Here is a 19,563-nt window from a genome sequence, read left to right on the forward strand (position 1 = left end):
CTTGCCAGCTCCTTGTTGGGTAACTGAGAACCAACGAGGAGCATGTGCCTTGGAGTGATCTCCTGAAGGAGTGAGGGAGACAGGTTCTTCATATGTGAACTCCTCAGCCATGTGTTGATGTGGTGGGAGAGCAAAGCAGACTCTTTGGTGAGAGAAAGCCTAGAGACAAGGCAATGCAGCGCTTGAAGTAGAAAATCAGGCCGCTTGCTCTGAAGTGGTTAAGAAGCAGGGACATGGGTGTGAAGCCGTGTGTTCTGTTTCAGCTGTAAAGTGGAAGCAGGTGACTCACAGGATTGCAAGTGACCATCTCAGAGGTGCAGGAACTCAAGATTGGAGACCGTGCCTATAAAAACTTTCTAGAATCTGGATCTTTGTAATTTCTCTGTGTATGTCCAAGTCCTTAATCTTTTCTTACATACCTCAGTGTTATAATGGGATTCTTCCCTGTCTCAGTTTTGGTTGAGGAACCAATTTTTGGCAGGAACAACAAATGCTGTATTTTGATGTTTTCATCATGGATAACTTCCAAAATAAATGGCCAAGAACTGTTTAAGCCGGTCCATGAGCTGTTTATTACCAGTCCACAATGACACAAGGAACTTGAACTGGAAAGGAAATCAACAATATCCCTAGCACATAATTTAGTTCAGCTAACTTTTTTTTTAAGACTTTCTGATGAAAGAAGCATTGCATTGACTTACAGTCCAGCACAAGGTCCTTAACTAGTTTGCTCAGACCACCCTTTGGGTAGCACTGATTTGGGGCACTTAAATTTTTCTTCACATTAAGGGCATAAGAGGGTAGGGAAGGATAAATAATTTTTTTGGAAAGGTGTTGGGGTGCCTGTCCCTCACTTTAAGCATAGTAAGAGGTGCTTCTGCAGAAGTACTATGCGAGCTTAGTAAGGGTCCTGCAGAGAAATGTAAAGGGTGAGAGACAGGCTCACTGCAAATGAAACACCTGAAGGAAAGGTGACCAGGTTGATACTTGTCTGTGCTCCCAGAATTGATTAGCACAAGGGCTGCCTGAATGTTTTTGTTGGCTCACAAACTGGCTGTTGTACACACAGGGCAAGGAGAGACTGAAGAAAGTGGAAAACCACCCCAGATTGGTAATTGGCAGGTTTAATAAACAAGGGAACTTACATATGAGGCTTGCTTTGAGAAAGTGCAAGATGGGTAGGTCTCTGCATTTGCTCATTGGAATCTTAAAGTTTACACAGAAGCCACGTGTACTTTCCAGATGGTTGCAACACCTTACTCTCTCAAGGCTGTGTCCTTGGGGCAGCTTCTAGCTCATGGAAGGCAAGCAGAATGCACATTGCAAGAAACGGGGAGGAGGTGAGGAGCCTCCAATTGCCTGGGTCCAGTTCGACGATCGACCAGTGGTCCTGTCTTCTCCATGTCCTTCCCCAAAGTTTTCTACTGAACAGATGACGGCTCTGCAAATGAGGGAGCTGGTCCTGTGCAATTAGTCTGGCAGGACCTCAACAGAAAAACCCTAGAGGTGGATCACCAGATTGCAGGGGTGTTACAGAGAGTTCAAGCCACTCACCAAAACAGAGTCGTGTCTGTTCCCATCACAGGAACAGCAGGGGAGAGATACAGAAGGATTCTGCAGAGAACCCACGAAAGCTCCCCATTAAAGACAAGTTCTGCTTTAAACGCTGACCGGGTCCAGAGAGTACAGAAGAGCTTACAACACTGTTACTCAGGTAAGAACTTTTCCTGCTCTCTTAACTTCTCGATGGGCCAACACTGGCAGGGGCAGAAATGGCAATCAGCTGATGGTGGGTGGGGAAGGAGTTGATATAATATTGGCCATGAACTGATGAGGCGATAATTGCTAAAAGCGAGTAATGGATTTATTGTACTATTTTTTTTTACATTTGTGTGTACTTAGAACTTTCCATATTTAAAATATTAAGAAACTGAAAAAACAGCAGGTAGCAGTTAGGAAAGAGGAGAGCAAGAAGAGAGAGCTTTGTAACTGCAGGAAACTCTAGCAGAAGAGGATAAATCTTATTTTCAAATTAAGATTGAAGTGTTGATTATTATATGGAGTCAGGCCTCCTAATTTCATAATCAAGGCTGAGCTTTGTGACTTCAAATGACTACAGGACTTTATAATAACCAGAAGTGACTGGGAAAGTCCTAGAAATTAATCGTAGGAGCAGATGAAAAACCTAACCCCACTGAGTAAATTTAAAGGGCATTAGATAATTTTAGCTAGAGGAAAGCAATCATGTTTTTTATAGTGTGGTTTTGATCTGGTTTGGGACAGTGCAGACTCAGAACCCTGCTAGGTGTATGACCTTGGCTCTTGCTTTTCTCATCTGTATAATGCCTGTGATGATGCCTATGGAAGGTCATTGTGTTAGAGATGACACACACAAAGTGCTTTCTATAATAAATTGTAGATGCTATTTTTAATCTAATTATTATATTACCATGTGATTGTAGCAATTACATAGCAGTGGAATCAGTGTCAACAAATATTTATTGAGTACGTGCTACATGCCAAGCCCTAGGACAAGCTCAGAGGGTGTGGAGAAGAGAGAGAGAGAGAGAGAGAGAGAGAGAGAGAGAGAGAGAGAGAGAGAGAGAGAGATTGATTCTTTGTGACCGTATCTGTATCTCAGGGGACCAGCAGTAAAACTGAACATATGATCATGCCTTTGGGATCATGCCTTTGGGACAGTGTCCTATGCAGCAGTCCCACGTGTCTTGTGGGTGAGTGTCTGTAGCTCCTGGGAGGGTGAGGATGGATGGGTTCCTAGGGCTTTAAGGAAGAACGTCCTGCCTGGATCTGTGAAGAGAGAAGACTCTCCATCCTCCATCCCCCCCGGGCAGCCACAACTCCACTCTGTCCAGCTCTGTGGACTAGGGGCATTGTTTCTATTCTTATCTTCAATTTTCTTTTCTGTGAAGTGGGCAAAGGGAACAGGAGGGAAATGGAAGGATCTCAGAGGTGGTCTTCACAGCACAACACAGAGCAGCAAAACTGAACTTACATCTCCAAGATTTGTCTCCTAAAAGGGCTGTAAAGCATATTAAAGAGAAATCCTTACCCAGCTATTTCACTGCGGTGATTATGGATGCCAGTCTCATCCGGACTAGATAGCATGACTCTATAGTTTGGCAAAGGGTTTGCCTTGAGGCTGAGGAAGAATACTGTGGCAAGTATGAGTCTAACCCTGCAAACTCAGGTGTGCAAGAAAGTATTACTTTATTTTCTAAAATAAAATTCATTTTGGGCCTTTGTTCTGTTGGGCAACTGGGAGACTTTGATATCACTGTTTCCTGGGGTTTTCTGACACCTAAAATTCTGTCAGAATCCCAGGGCTTGCATAGGACCGATGTCTGGTAGTGGGTGTCCACCTGGTCCTTGCATGATCTGTCCTTAGAGGCCAGGCACTGCCGGACACCAACCTTTTCATCTGGTATAGCCTCCTGGGTTCGGTACTCTGCTTTGCACCTATGTAACCCTTAGGACATGGGGTCCTCTTGGGTGCCACCCACTTTGGCTCCTGCATCAGTGTGTCCCACAGCCAGTTCGTTTTGGGGTCTTTTCAGTTGCTGAACATGCTGCCTGGATGCTCCCTGTCTTGGGAGCCACAGATCATGTGCTTCCTCTCTCACTGTCCATCTTCTGCAGACTCTGTTTCAACTCTGGGAGCGGTCACAGGAGGTTTGGGAAAAGTCTACACCAATATCTTTTTTTCCTTCTTCTGAAATGAGGCTTTGGAAATGAAAGCCCGAGGTCTCACAGGCTATTTTTGCTTTCTGTCTTGCTACATCTCTCTTGGAGACAAAAGAGACTGTAGCTCTTCTTGTAGAAATTATGGTAGGACCCAGTAGGTAGCCTTCTGAGAATCCAGCCCTTTTTTTCTGCTTGGAGTAGCCACAAATTAAACTGATCTAAGTGGTTTTGCACCTTCTCCCCGCCTGACACACCCCCACCTGCAAAATGGAGGATGGATATCAGTTACAGTGACCTAAGGAATGATTATATTTTTTATTTAATTGTGTTTTTTTCCTTTGAATTTTACTAATAATGCGATTAGCAATGACATAGCTCCATCTTTATGTATTTTTTTATTACCAAAGTATTAGAAACGCATTGTAGAGGATTTAAAAAATGAGAAAGGAGAGGAATGAGGGAAGAAGGTAAGTGGAGGAAGGAATGAAGACAACTAGATACAAATCATCAACAACACTAATTATGTGCTAGACTCCTAGGTGCTATATGTGCATTCTTATTTACTCTTCAGCACATCTCTATGGGGGAATGCTGTTATTATCATTATTTTGCAATGGTGAGAACATTTAGGCACAGAGAGGTTAAGTAACTTTCCCAGACTCACACAGTTCCAGGTAGGCTGACTCACCATCAAACAATACTGTCTCCTAAATAATACACCCACACATCATCAGTTAGATTGAGTTCTATTCTTTGTATTCTTTTGTAATTTAGATTTTGATATCCTTTTAATCTAGCCCAAGAGATTTCCTTCATTTTCAAGAACTCTATGTTTTAATGATATTTTAATTGTTGATTTTTAGTAAAGACTCTAGCTTGTAGATTTTTGAATTTGACAAAGCTTTTCCTTTGGCTAAAGTTGTAATCGATATTGTAAAAGTTCCTTGGATGTAAGAAAGGAGTTAACTAATCAAGTAATTAGTAAATGTTGATATCCTTAATCAAACTTCATTCTTTATTTTTTGCCAACTTGATCTGTAAAATTTTAAAAGTGTATTCATATTTTAAATTCAAGTTTTATTGTATTTTTAGAAGACTTGATTTGATTGATATGTTATTTAGTACAAAGTGTATATGACTCTTATAGTATCATATGGATTACACTTTTTATCATCACACCATCTATCCTGTTAAATGCTTTTGACTTTAAATTGAGATTTGTCTGATATTGAGATTATTGCTATTGCTTTTTGTTTGTCTGATGGCTTGCTTATTTTTATTTGCTGGTGTATTTGTGTCTCCCTCATCTTCAATGTTTATCACTCTACTCTAGGTGTATTTCTTGTGAACAACACAGAATATGATGTTGTTTTTAACACAGTATAATAGTCTGTTTATTGATCTGGAAATTCTGGATAACATATGTTAGCCTTGACTTTTATCCCTTTCATTTTATTTAAAATTTACCATTTATTTTACTTTACTCTTTCCCAGTCTTTATTTCTTTTCTTTTCTTTCTGTCTTTTTTAAAGATTTTTATTGAGGAATTGGGGGATGGGAACAGTGCTGGGGAATTAGGGGAAGGGGAACAGATAAGTTGCTGTCCTTTTGTTCTTCAGTCTAGTTGTGGAGGACATTGCTTCACTGGCCCAAGTTGGCACCATCATTGCGCTCTTCCCGGGTGAGGCAGATCAGTCGCCGGCTTCTGGATGGCCGCTCACTGCGGCTGCTGGCCGCTCACGCTGGCTGCTGGCTACACATGGTAGCCCATGGCAACCCACTGCCACAGGGGCTGCAGCCTATGCCGTCACCGGCAACTCACAGCAGCCCAGCTCCATGTTGAGCTGTTGTTCAGCATCTTAGCTGTAGAGGGCAGTGTCACTGGCCCTCATATGTGGGATCCAAACCGGGGCCCTCTGGCGTCCCAAGCCAGTTCTTAACCAATGCGCCACTTGGCCAGCCCTCCAGTCTTTATTTCTGTTGACTTGATAGAATATATTTTTATTCTCCTATTCCCCTGTTTTTTTCATTAGTTCCAATTTTATTAAGTAATTAAAAAAAAAACATAAATGGACATCGACTTTTGTCCATTTTTGCCTTTTCTGCAGCTGTGGAGATTTCCATGTGATTTTTCTTCTTAGAAAATATTAATGTTTCATAATATCAAGTGAAAAAAACTCAACTTCATCTTAATGTATTTTTTAAAAATTTTAATTAAAATATAGATAACACACAATATTATATTAGTTTCAGGTGTGCGTCGTAGTTATTCAACAGGACACACTTGGCATTATACAGAGATATTACCACATTGATTATATTCCTGTGATAAACAAGTGATCACCATGATAAGTCCAGCAACCATCTGACACCATACCATGCAATTACAATATTATTGACTATATTTCCTATGCTGTATATTACATTCCCAAGACTTATTTGTTTTATATCTGGAAGTTTGAACCTCTTATTCTTCTTTATTCCCTCTCCCCTTTTTAATTTTTGAACTAGAATTGACATTCGATATTATTTTATATTAGTTTCAGGTGTACATCATACTGGTTAGACATTTATATAATTTAGAAAGTGATCCCCCTGACTAGTCTAGTACCCACCTGGCTCTATACATAGTTATTACCATATTATTGACTACATTCCCCATACTTCACATCCCCATGACTATTTTGTAATTACAATTTTGTAATTTCTTAATCTCTTCACCTTTTGCCCCAACCTCCCTCCCATCTATCACCCTGATAGATCTAGTACCCATCTGACATCATAGTTATTACAATATGATTGAGTATTTTTCTTATGCTATACCCTACATCCCCATGACTACTGTATAACAACCACTTTGTACTTCTTAATCCCTTCTCCTTTTCACCGACTCCAACCCCTCTCCCATCTGGCAAACATCAAACTGTTCTCTGTATCTATGAGTTTGTTTCTGTTTTGTTTTTATGTTTATTTTGTTTTTAAACTCCACTTATAAGTAAAATCATATGACATTTGTCTTTTGCTGTCTCACTTACTGCACTCAAGCACAGTACTCTCTAGGTCCATCCATGTTGTCACAGATGGCAAGATTTCATTTTTTTTTATGGCTGAGTAATAGTCCATTACATATATGTACCACCTCTTCTTTATCCATTCATCCATTCAGGGACACCCAGGTTGCCTTCCTATCTTGGCTTATATAAATAATACTATAATGAACATATGGATGAGTATGTCCCCTCAAAATAGCACTTTGGGTTTGTTCAGATAAATACCCAGAAGTGGGATTATTAGGTCCTTCTTTGTCTTTTGTTATAGTCTTTGTTTTAAAGTCTGTTTTGTTTGGGATAAGTATTGTTACCCCAGCTTTTTGTTTGTTTGTTTGTTTCCATTTTCATGAAATTTCTTTTTCCATCCCTTTACTTTCAATCTGTATGTGACTTTCAATCTGAAGTAAGTCTCTTGTAGGCAGCATATGTGAGGGCCTTGTTTCTTATCCATTCAGCTCCCCTATCTTTTGATTGGAGCATTTAATCTATTTACTTTGAAAGCAATTATTGCTAGATATGTAGTTATTGCCATTATATATATATAATATATATATAATTATATATATATATATATATATATATAATTAAGACAATATATATATATATATATTGTCTTAAAGAAGTCCCTCTAAGATTCCTTGCAATACTGGTTTGGTGGTGATGAACTCCTTTAGCTTTTTCTTGTCTGAGAAGCTCTTTATCTGTCCTTCGATTCTAAATGATAGCTTTGCTTTGCTGGCTAGCTGATTATAGGTCCTTGCTTTTCATCACTTTGAATATTTCATGCCAATCTCTCTGGCCTGCACAATTTCTGTTGAGAAACCAGCTGACAATCTTATGGGAGCTCCCTTGTAGGTAACTGTAACTGCTTTTCTCTTGCTGCTTTTAAGATTCAATCTTTGTCTTTAACCTCTGGCATTTTAATTATGATATGTCTTGGTGTGGAACTCTTTGGGTTCATCTTGTTTGGGACTCTCTGCACTTCCTGGGCTTGTATATCTATTTCCTTCACCAGGATAGGGAAGCTTTTTATCATTATTTCTTCAAATAGGTTTTCAATTTCTTGCTCTCTCTCTCTTCTCCTTCTTGTACCCCTATAATGTGACTGTTGGTATGTTTGAGATTGTCTCCTAAGTTTTTTTATTCTTTTTTCTTTTTGCTGTTCTGATTGGGTGTTTTCTGCTACCTTATCTTCTCAATCACTGATTTGATCCTCTGCTTCATCTAATCTACTGTTGATTGCCTGTAATGTATTTTTCATTTCTGTTATTGCATTCTTTATTTCTGACTGGTTCTTTTTTATATTTTTTATCTCCATTTTTATGTTTCTTATCTCTTTGCTGAAGTTCTCCCTGATATCATTGAACATCCTTATAACAAGTGGACTTTGCATCTGGTAGATTACTTGTCTCCATTTTGTTTATTTCTTTTTCTGGATCTTTGTTCTGTTCTTTTATTTGAGACATGTTTCATTGTCTCCCCATTTTGGCTGCCTCCCTGTGTTTCTTTCTATGTATTAGGTAGAGCTGTTATGTCTCCTGGTTTTAGTAGAGTGGTCTTATGTAGTAGGTGTGCTGTGGGTCTCATTGATTGTGAGGACTGGTCTTTACAACAGTGGAGGAGTTGTGTTGCAGGGGCTGACCTTACAGAGCAGGATCTGCCTCAGAGGGCTCTGATGACTTCCCAAACTGCACCTTGGGTATGTTGTCCTTGGAGGCAGCTGGGTGATGTTCCACCTCTTTCTGAAGCTGGACACTGGACACAACCCACAGGGCCACCTGGGAGGGGTCCCACTGCAGGTCAAGTTCAGCCACAGTCAGTGCCCCACCTGGAGTTATCTGGCTGGAGCCACAAAGCAATCTGCAGATGGCTGCCACCTGTGCTGTGCTTGGAGGTGCCTTGAGAGATCAAGCTCTGAACCACGGCCAGCTGCTGCTTGTGCTGGGCTTAGGGCTGCTCAGCCAGAGATACAGGATATGCTCAAGCCAGATGCTGCTTGTTTGGTTTCCACGAACCTTTGAGAGACTCTAGGAAAGTATGCAGCATGAGCCAAAGCAGGTGGTTTGTATGAAAAAATCACTGAAAGAGGCTTGGTTGTGCCCAAAATGTGGTTGGGTGGGGTCTCGAATCACTGGGGGTGGCAAATAAACAGCCTTAGCCAGCTTGATGGAGACTCAGATATGGTGGCTTCCTGTGTCTGCACACAGGGAAGGGGGAGGGCTCAATAAAGAACTAATGGCTTCCACCGTCTTCTCCTTCCAGGAGAAAGCTGCCCCTCCAGCCCTGTCCTGAAGACAGACAACTCAGCTGCCCCCTGTATGTCCCTGCCACCTCTCTAGCTGCTGCCCAGCCTGGAGCTCAGAGCAAATGATTCCATTAGTGAGTAAGTCCACACTTGGTTCCATTAAGAGGAGCGCCTGGGACTCCAGCCATGCTCTGCCTCACTCAGCCACAATCTCTGCTGGTTTTCACACCCAGAAATTATGGGGACTTCCCTCCTGGCACTGGAACTCTGGGCTGGAAAGGGTCTGGGAACCTTCATTCCTCTGGGAGGTCCTCCGCAGCCAAGATATTCCTCCCAATTTTTAATGGTCACACACGGATGTGGGACCAGCCCATTCCACATCTCTCCCCCTTTTATCAGTCTTGAGATGGCTTCTTCTGTATATCCTTAGTTGTAGGGCTTTGGTTCAGCAAGATTTTAGGTAATTCTTAATGATGGTTGTTTTGCAGTTTAGTTGTAATGTTGATGTGGTCGTGAGAGAAAGTAAGCCCAGCGTTTATCTACTATGCCATCTTGACTGGAAAATCTCCTATTCCCCAGTTTTAGTTGGGAAGGTCTAATATGTTATCTACTGCTTTCTCCCCTTTCTACCCTAAAAGAAACATCATTTCTGCCTTTCCTCAGATGCTTTATTTTCCTACACCTCTCCTTCATTTTCTACTTTTATTTTCTAACAGCTGGGTTTATTTTAGCCACTTCAATAATTTAAAATTCTAATTCTATATAAAATTTCTCCACATGTGTATCTCTTTGTTTCAAGACACCTCTTAAAAAAAGGGGCCACTCTGATAGCTTGCTGCCTGTAACAGGACTCCATCCTGCCTGGCTAGCTGTGACTCATAGGAATAGAGAGAAACACGTGCCTGTTCTTAAACTGCCATCTTTAAATTAAAAAGCATTAAAATTAATTTTCCATAAATATTACAGAAGTAGGAACTAAAGGAAGAGCTGAATTTTAGATAAATATTTCTTTATCACATGCCATTGCTCCCCTTCCAAAGGACCCTTTCAAAGTTAAGAAACAACTTATAAAATATTAACAGGTAGGAATTAGCTTGTAAAATTACATCTTTTAAATCATGAACACTATCAACCATCTTGCTATGAGAGATAAAAAAAACAGATTTCCACTTTTTTCTATTTCCAGTTCCTTCATGTCTTTATTTTAGTTTGTTATAGCATTATTTTTATTTGGCTAATGTTTATAATATTTGCATTCTGGTCATTAAGTTTGGTTCTTAATTGTATATTTAAGTAGATTAGTCACCACTCATTTTTTTTTTTAAGATTTTATTGGGGAGTTGGGGGAGGGGAACAGTGTTCGGGAATTGAGGAAGGGAACCAGCCAAGTTGTTGTTATTCAATCTTCGTTGTGGAGGGCACCAGTTGCTATCTGGTTTCCCGTCTGCAGCTTGTGGCCTCTAAGCTCAAATCAAGGTGCTGTGTTCAATCTTAGTTGTGGGTGGGCGTAGCCACCATCCAATGCGGGAGTCAAACCAGCAGCCTTGTTGTTAAGAGTGTACGTTCTAGCCACTGAACCATCTGGGCAGCAGCTCAGCTCAAGGTGCTGAGTTCAGTCTTCGTTGAGGGTGGGCATAGCCCACCATCAAACAGGCAATCTTGTTGTTACACCAGCTGAGTCATCTGGCCACCTGTTGGCAGCTCAGCTCGGGCGCAGCGTCACTGGCCTATGTGGGAATTGAACCGGTGGCTCTGTTGCTCAGAGCTCGTGCTCTTAAGCCAACTCTGAACCAACCTAGCCACTCAGCCGGCCCCACCACTCATCTTTTACACAACTTTTCCTGCCTGATTTTTAATTTTGATCATTCCTTGGAAATTAAATCCATTATCAAGTAGTTTTTACAAGAAGGGCTCAGAGTAATGTATATTCAACACTTAGCATAATTCCAGGTAGTAATCATTGTTAAATGCTATTTAATAATAATAAATAGAATAATGATAATAATACCTTTTCTATTTACTTATTCCTTTATTTAATAGTTTTTCATTTTTAAATTGATGTCTTTTTGTTCTTCACAGAATAAAATCATTACCTCTTTTTTTATTTTTTTAAAGGTGTATTTACAGGAGCATTTCTTTTCTCACTCGCCTTTCTATTTTGGTTCCTTTCACTGTGTAGAAACTTTAATTGTATGTAATTAAATCTGATGATTTTTCTTTGTGATTTCTTCTATTCTAAATTTACATACTCTGTATTCAATTTTATAGTCTTATTTTTCTGTAATTGAAATTTAATATCTTAATATATAGCTCTGTAATTCACTTAGTTTATTTAGTATATGGTTTAAGGAGAAACTCAAAGTTAATTTTTCTCCCAAATTCATAAACAGCACACATTTTTGCCAAGTTCTTCCCTTCATATATTTGTTGACTGTTAAATTCTAATATACAGACCCCCTCCACATTTTTCTCTCTCCTAGCTTTCTTTTGCTTTCTTTTCAGCTGCTTATTTTCATACCTTGATTTCTTTTGTGATACAGAGCCTAACCCCCTGCACTGCAATTCACGTCGATTGTGTCATTTAAGAATTCTCTGAATCAGCTTTTTTCAAATTATGTTTCCATGTTTCAACAAAGTCTCTGCAACATACAGTGCAAAAATCCTGTCACATCTCTTATTTTTCCAACTTAAGCTTAATATTAATAGCAGATCAAACTGCTACTTTCCATGTTTAATAAAAAATGCTGAAGTACTTTTGTCTAAAAGGTCTTACTTTCACAACAAAGATGGGAAACAAGTTGACCCTCAGTTATGCAAATTGATTCACTTTCCTCCTCTGTGAACAAACTTCTCACACCAGAGGTTTTAAGCATCTACAGATTGAATTGGATCACAGAAGGTTTTATTACCCTGTTATACTGAGACAATGAGTGTAAACTCTCCATACATTTGTCAAACTAAAAGAGCCACTCTCAGTGGTATCTATGGGACAAACACCCTCCATTACAGCATTCAATAGTTTGTTTCATTAATTAATTTTTTAATGTCTATCTTCCTCAACATACTGTGAGTTGCTGGAGGGCAGGAAATATATGTCTTTTATTCTGTGTCTCTAATGCGGAGCACAGAGTCTACCATGTGGTGGAGGCTTACCTACTATTCATTAGTGAGTGGTTAACTTTCATAAGCCCCACCCCCTGCCCCAAACCAACCTATTGACCAACCAACCAGTTAACCAACCATCACACAGTTAAACAGAAGCAGTGACACATTTTTAAGTCAATTTACCAAATTTATTCAAGTCAGTTGTGTTTGAATGCAGTCAGGCTGTTTCAGTTATTGGATCAAGATTCTGTGAAAATCCAAGGATGAATCAGACACAATTTTGTTTCCTCAAGGAACTCAGAATTTCTGAGACTAGGTGTCACATTAGCTTAAATTTAATTCAAATGGGAAACTGATTCATACCACAGAAGCTTTGTATCAGGAGAGAGAAGAAAGGAAGAGAAGAATAGTCCTCCCCCCCCCCACCTCCATTAACCTATAGGGACAAGAAAACCATAATTTTGGTCTTATTAAAAGCTGTCCTATGATTAATATTTCCATCTAAGAAGCAATTAAGGAATTATTATCCAGAAAGATTGTGACAAAAAGAATTATATCATGCAAGCTCTGTTCAGGCAGAATAAGACTCAGCTTTGAATATTGAAAATTAGTCCTTTTAGACTAAAGGCTTACATTTTGTCCTTAACTTTTGCTTAGGTGCTATATAGGAACCACTGAGTGGATAAGAAATAAATTATCTAGAAGTACTTAGCAAATGCAATCCACAGTGCTACATGGAATACATTATAATCATGGTGTGGTAATAAGGATAATAATAATTTAACATGTGTTGTAGACTCCAAGGGGCAACAATGTGTTTTAGTCCATTAAAGCACTTGCATTTTGAGATATAAAAGTGCACTTTTCACTGTTATAGGAAGTACTTAATTATTTCCAACTATTATTGAAATTGTGGAGAAATCATCTTGCCTCAAATTGTGTTCACAAGTGTGTCTAACTATAAACATTTTATCAGAATTTTTTTGCAAGCCCAGTTAATTTTTAAGGTGCTAAGTGGAAAGGTTTACTACAATGCCTATAAAATAGCTTTAAAAATGCACAAGACAACTCAAAAATAGGTACATCTTTCATACCTATAGATTCAGAGAAGCATAGAGTAGCAAGCGACCCTCCGTTTACTCAGGAGAGAATAGTGACCAGAAAGGTCAGTTGTCTTGTCAAGTGGCAGTAGGGCTGGGGGCCAAACCTATGCTTTCTTACCTTCTGTCTAGTGCTTGGAATACTATATAGCGTTGTCATTAGAGGATTTTTTTAAATGGAAAGAGTGGGATTTTTATGTCTCCTTTTGAGAGATGGAGACTGAGAGGTGCCATGTCAAGAAACAACCTAGTTGAGCCATGTAGGTAGCAAGTGGTGGTCTCTGAACAGAATCAGAGTCTATTCACCACTGCTCCCTCCACGGTGCCCAGCTCAAAGCTGAGCTCCTCCAGGACCACTGTCCTCTGCTGCAGGATTGTTTTCCTACCTGTTATCTCTCCATACTGCCAAAGAGGTCGCTGCCCCCCTTGGAAGCACTGAGGGCTATCAGAAAAAGGCCTGGATGTTCCTTGGATCTAGTTAGGGAAAGGTCATCACCAGAAACACCTTCAATTTAACAAATATTTATTAAGCACTTACTATATGAGGTGTGACCAAATAATACAGTGAATGCTGCTGTTGAGTGTCATCCAATGGAAAGGTAGGGCTCTTCAATATGGGAAGTGACACTTTGAACCTTAGTAACAGTGTGTGATAAGTTTCAGCTTGTTTGGTGCAGTTGGGTATGAGCTATGGTTGAGAGAAGGTGTGTTTTAAAGTGTGCTGTAAATCATCCTTTATCATGACAATGCTCCGTGTCACACATTGCTTCTGGTATACGTCAGTTTCTCTCAAATAAAAACGTTATGGTGTATCCTCATCCACCTTATTCAACAATTCTGGCACCAAGAGAATTCTGGGTCTTCCCCAAAGTCAGAATGACCATGAAAGGTAAATGTTTTGAATCGATTCAGGACATCAAGGCAGCCACAATAGCGCAACTAAAGACACTCATGAAAGAGGACTTCCAGAACTGCCTCAGAAACTGGCAAGAATGTTGGGATAAGTGTGTTCAAAATGAGGGGGAGTATTTTGAGGGGGATTAATGGCAATGGGTCTTTTACTGTAATAATTTTTTACAGTAAACATTTTTAAAACACTGTATATTTTGATCATACTTCATATGCTAGGCACTACTCTAGAAGCTGGAACCAATGAATGAAACAAGAAACTTCTCTCAAAGAGCTTACAGTCTAGAACAGAGACAAGCCAGAGGAATAAAGTGGAAAAGATTATGGTAAGTCCTTGGCTGTGGGAGGTGTTCTCAGGAATGATGGGAGTCTTATTCCACATTTGAGATGAAAAGTTTATTTGCTGTGAACTTTTGCGTTTCCGCTGATCCCAGCATAGTGACGTTCTGCTCACTCCTTTAGTCTGCCACCTTCAAAATATTGTTTGTCTACAGTAGCCATTTCTCACAGTCTTTTTCAGAAAATTTCCACATGATTAATATTACATTAAAACACCTCTACTTTGGGTATGTTTGCGGTAGATGCCATCCAGCTGTGGCTGTCAATGGGTCACGCTATGTGATAAATGAGTTAAAATAGAGCTCTGGAAACACTGTCACTTTCCTCCATTAATGCAAGAGCCATGGATGGGTTCCTGCACTATCACTGCTCCGAGATCAACAACAGAGCCCTGTGTACAAAAATTCTCCTTATGTGAGTCTCAGACACTCGAGGGATGGCAGGTACCAATGAACTCCTCACGGAAGACTCATCCTCCTTCATAGGAGTTGGCCAACAGTGGGACCCTAAGTCACTTCTTGGTTAGAGTTTCTTTTTTCTTTCTGCCACTGTTCATGTGACATGTTTCTATTTTTCTAGGTGGTACATTTGGACACTATGGGAGACTATCTTTGTCATATTTTTGGGAAGTCTGGAATTATCCCAAGGTGAGACATGGTGTCTGGCTAAGTGAACCAGAGGTCCCCATCTCCATGTCATCTACATGGATATGACTCAGTGCCGGGGAGATTGTAACTGTGTGTTTGGACAACCTCTACCTGGAGCTAGCCTGAGCATTCTCTGTTTCTGCCTTTTAAACATTAATGCTTTGGGTTTTCATCTTCTGCTTTTTACAGCCCTTCACCAGAGAGAGAACAAGGCACCTGCTTAGGTTTTGCTTACTTAACTACACTCACAGCCACTTCTCCTTAAGGTGGTACACAGAGCACCTTGGGTAGAGTTTGGTGGCTAATGTATTCTCTGATCAAAGTCTCTTGTTTGTAGTGGTGTAATCTGTGGAGGACAACCTTATTTTTGTATCTCCTGGTTCTAGGGTTCATACCCTGAAAGGAGAAGCAGCTGCCATTTCCTTTATATTTGTGTGTGTAATTGATAAGGAAGGCCATGGAGGGAATCTGAAGCCAGTCTTCAATATCTGCTCACCCAGGCAGGGGGAAACCATCAGACAGGTATGGCCCACTGAGCAGTGTCCCTTTAGATCCAGTAGGACTTCATTTAAGTCAGCTCCTTCCTGTTCACACACTCTAGGAGGCCTCATAGCTGCCACCTTGCTGCTTGGCTTGGCCCTGGATGCAAGCTTTCTCAGTCTATCGACCAGCCAATTCTGGCCACTGCTCCCTAGGTTCTGGGGATGCTTCTTGGCTTCACAGGGTGATGGGGAGATTCTTTCTCTGTCCCTTGTATACAGGAAGAACAACTGCCTGATTAAGATGGAGCTGAAAGCAGAATCTTTTTGAACAGGAACCAGACTGCCATGACAGCTGGAATATTATTACTGCATGAAATAATAATGAACTATCACATCTGTTCCCTGACTAAAGCAGTCAGTATTGTATTGATTTTTATTCTTTGACCACTCTTGAGTGGGTTGCACATAAATGAGGTAGAGGGTTAAAATGCGGGTAATTGTTGGTGTTAGGTTGTGGCTTAATGGAAAAACTAATGGTTGAGGCTGGCCAAGTGGCTCAGTTTGTAAGAGCACGAGCTCAGAACAACAGGGCTGCTGGTTCGATTCTCACATGCACCAGTAAGCTGAGCCCTCTACAGCTAAGACTGTGAACAACAGCTCAACCTGGAGCTGGGCTGCCGTGAGTGGCCAGCAACGTGTTGGTTGCAGTGGGCTGCAGTGGGCTGCTGTGAGCTACCGTGAGTGGCTGGCAGCCAGCGTGAGTGGCTGGCAGCCTGTGAGAGCTGTCATGAGCTGTCATTAGAGGCTATCCAATGGCTGGCGACAGACTCCCTCAGCCGGGAAGAGCACAATGATCATAATACCAACATGGGCCAATGAAGTGGTGTCCTTCACAACTAGACTGAAGAACAAAAGGACAACAACTTGGCTGTTCCCCTTCCCCAATTCCCCAATGCTGTTTTCCCCCATTCCCCAATAAAATCTTTAAAAAGAAAAAGGAAAACCAATGGCTGTCCCTGGAGGGGCTTCCTCAGTGGGGAGTGGGCCTCCTTCATGTTGATCTGGGTGACCCCATTGGAGACACTGGAAGCACAGCCATTGTTTTCTTCCCACTGGAGGTTGGTTAGACATGCTTTGACTTTTTTCAGGGTGTGGTGCTAGGGGTCAGTATGCAGGGGAACACATCTGCCTCTCCATTTCCATGGATATAACACTGGTCCAAGCCGCCTCTGATTCTGGGACTCCTGATGCTCGGACTCCTGAGCTGGTTTCTCTGCATCTACTGGCCTTGCTTCTTTTTGTCCACTTTCCACTCTGAAGCTGGAGCTCTGCAAAGGAGGCCATGCCACTTAAAGTCCTCCAGCTGCATTCTTGCCTCAAACCACCCTCCCCTTGCTCATGAATTCTTCTCTGTCACAGGCCCTTGGTACTTGCAGTTCTCTCTGGCTGGAGAGTTCATCACATGTCTGGACCTGTTTCATTCTTTAGATTTGTTTAAAGGTCCCCTCATTAAATAAACCTTCCTTTACTCTTATCTCTTGCATCCCTAACTTTACCCTGCTCTATGTACTCTCTATATCTTCCTTTCTATGGTCATCAGAGCTGATTATGTGAAATTATCTTTGCTGTGGTTGTTTTTTAGACCATCACATCTGCAAAGCAAGGATCTTGTCTGTTTGGGTGAGGACTATTTTCCCAGTGCTCATAACTCAGTAGCTACTCAAGAAAAGACGCTGTTGAATGAATCTCTCTTTAAAGCTCTAGGTTTATGGCTATAGCTGCAGCTTCCAGAGTCATTCCAAAGCTACACATGGTCAGGAGTATGACAATGGAAAGAAGCTCCTCAAAAATCTCTCTATATATTTGGGGATTTAGTTATATCTTTTGAAAGTTAGGGCTTCAGCTTTCTCATATCTTATAAGAACAGTTTGAAATGGACTAGACAACCTCTTATAATCTTTTCTGGTCTGAATTTTGATGATTTCAATGTGATCTCTGTCTCTCTGGGATCCCCATCTTCTCAGACTCTAGAAGAGGGATAATTGCACACAGATATTTATGGTATTCCTATAGATGCTGTGTATTTATGAGATGGCTGTATGACTGATCTTGTTTTTTTTTTTTTTGTCTTGGAGAAAACATTTCTTTGATTTAGTTATGTCTGATTTAGAAAAGTTTAATTTTTTTAAAGAGTAAGAGACTTGTTTGTGGGTTGCATTGATGCTGCTCTGAAGAATTGTGAGCCATGTTCTCTCTCTCTCTCTCTCTCTCTCTCTCTCTCTCTCTCTCTCTTTTTAGTTAAAGTTAATGGGTTGACAATGTTAGTAAAGTTACATAGGTTTCAGGTGTACAATTCTGTAATACATCATCTATATATCATATTGAGCCATGTTCTCTTAGAGCAAGCTTGTCAGAGTTCTATCTGGTCACACAGGGAGAGGGGGCTTCCCTTCCCCTCTTGTCCTCTCACAGGCCCAAATATGTGGGGGCAGGAAGTTAATTATCACCTCCTAGGATGCTTGGAACCTCCTCTCCTCTGGAAAGGACTGTCCTCATGCTGGTTCTCAGAAGGGAAGAGGGGAAGAGACCCACACGGATAATTATTTCCTTGGCTCTGTGCCTACGTGCTTGATGTCCTTGATCTTTGATCATGAAACTCATGCAGAATTCAGAGTGGAGAGAAGTGTTGGCTGGAGAGACTCCCAAACCCCCTACTTGGTGATTATTATGAGTTTGGGTGTCCACTCTGTGCTGAGTCACTGTGGAAGCCAGCTGGGCTTCAGCAAAGGCCACTGCATGGAATCTCCTCCCCACAGTTGTCAAAATCAGACTCTCCAGAGAGACAAGGGGTGTTACACATGAAAAACCTCCACTCTGCCGGCTCCTCTTAGCCCACCAGACAATCAGCTGCAATGAGGCTGAGAGCAAGTGGCTTTGGAAGCTCTAAACTGCATAGTCTGAGCTCTGGGACGATATGAGAGAGGATGCCTGAGAAGAGGGAAGATGTGAAGCACTTGTCAGGACAAATTGACATCCCTTTCTCACTTCATGTGGAAACTCACACTTGTAGGTCTGGCCCCATACTGCACACTGTGCCAAGTGGTCCATATTCTTTGCTTCACTTAGTCCTGACAACATCGTGTGAAGCAGGATCTTGTTTTTAAATTACTATTACACATCTTAGAAAGGATAACAATTTTGTCCAAAGTCACACAATCCATACCTAGAGGTGAGATGTTCCAATTTTCTTTTGCTGTGTAACAAACCATCCCCAAACTTAGTGGTATAAAATGTCAACCATTTATTAAGCTCACAGATTCTGTGGGTCAGGACTTTGGGCAGGGCAAGTGAGATGGCTCATCTCTGCTCCACCAAAGACTCTAATGCCTGTAGGTGTTTCTGGTTGGAGGGGATCTCTGGAAGGCTGAGTTCTACTGGAACAATTGCCAAGAGCACCTACATGTGGCTTCTACATGTAACTTGGGCTTATCCCAACATGGTACCTGGCTTTCTGGAGGAAGCATCCCAAGAGGGACCCTCAGAGACCAAGTATCCCTAAGGACCACAGCAGGAGGTGCAAGGCTTCTCCTGACCTAGCAAGTCACCTAGCTTTACCTCCTCCCTATTCTGTTGGTTGGAGCACTCACAAGTCAGTCTCATTCCTCATAGACCCTACCTCTCCATGGAATGAGAGTCAAAGAATTTATGGCTGTGTTTTAAAATGTCCACACAGGACTTGAATCCAGGTCTCCTGACTCTATGGTCATTGCCCTTCCCATCAGAAATGTTGCCTGAGTGTAAGAGCCAGTATGTCCTGAGAGAGGGCTTTAGCAGGGACATGGAGAGGATGTCTTTAACAGGGCTGCATCACTAAGTCCCTGGGACCCTTTGAAAAAAAATGCAGCAAGTAGCAGCACAGCTGGGGAGGTAGAATTCTGGAGTGAGGGCAGGTGGCCCCATCTGGGCTGCTCTGGATGACCCTGC

General features: G+C 41.2%; 1 long non-coding RNA gene across 1 annotated transcript; it reads left to right on the forward strand.

Moving 5' to 3' along the window:
• Nucleotides 1–1,312: 1,312 nt before the first annotated feature.
• LOC109378119 (uncharacterized) lies at nt 1,313–15,651 on the forward strand. The gene is made up of 4 exons (XR_002122957.1): nt 1,313–1,714; nt 14,331–14,437; nt 15,030–15,097; nt 15,484–15,651. It is a non-coding gene; the product is annotated as an uncharacterized LOC109378119 (long non-coding RNA).
• The last annotated feature ends 3,912 nt before the right edge of the window (nt 15,652–19,563 follow it).

Source organism: Hipposideros armiger, unplaced genomic scaffold (assembly GCF_001890085.2).
Source record: "Hipposideros armiger isolate ML-2016 unplaced genomic scaffold, ASM189008v1 scaffold_1751, whole genome shotgun sequence".
Taxonomy (NCBI): domain Eukaryota; kingdom Metazoa; phylum Chordata; class Mammalia; order Chiroptera; family Hipposideridae; genus Hipposideros; species Hipposideros armiger.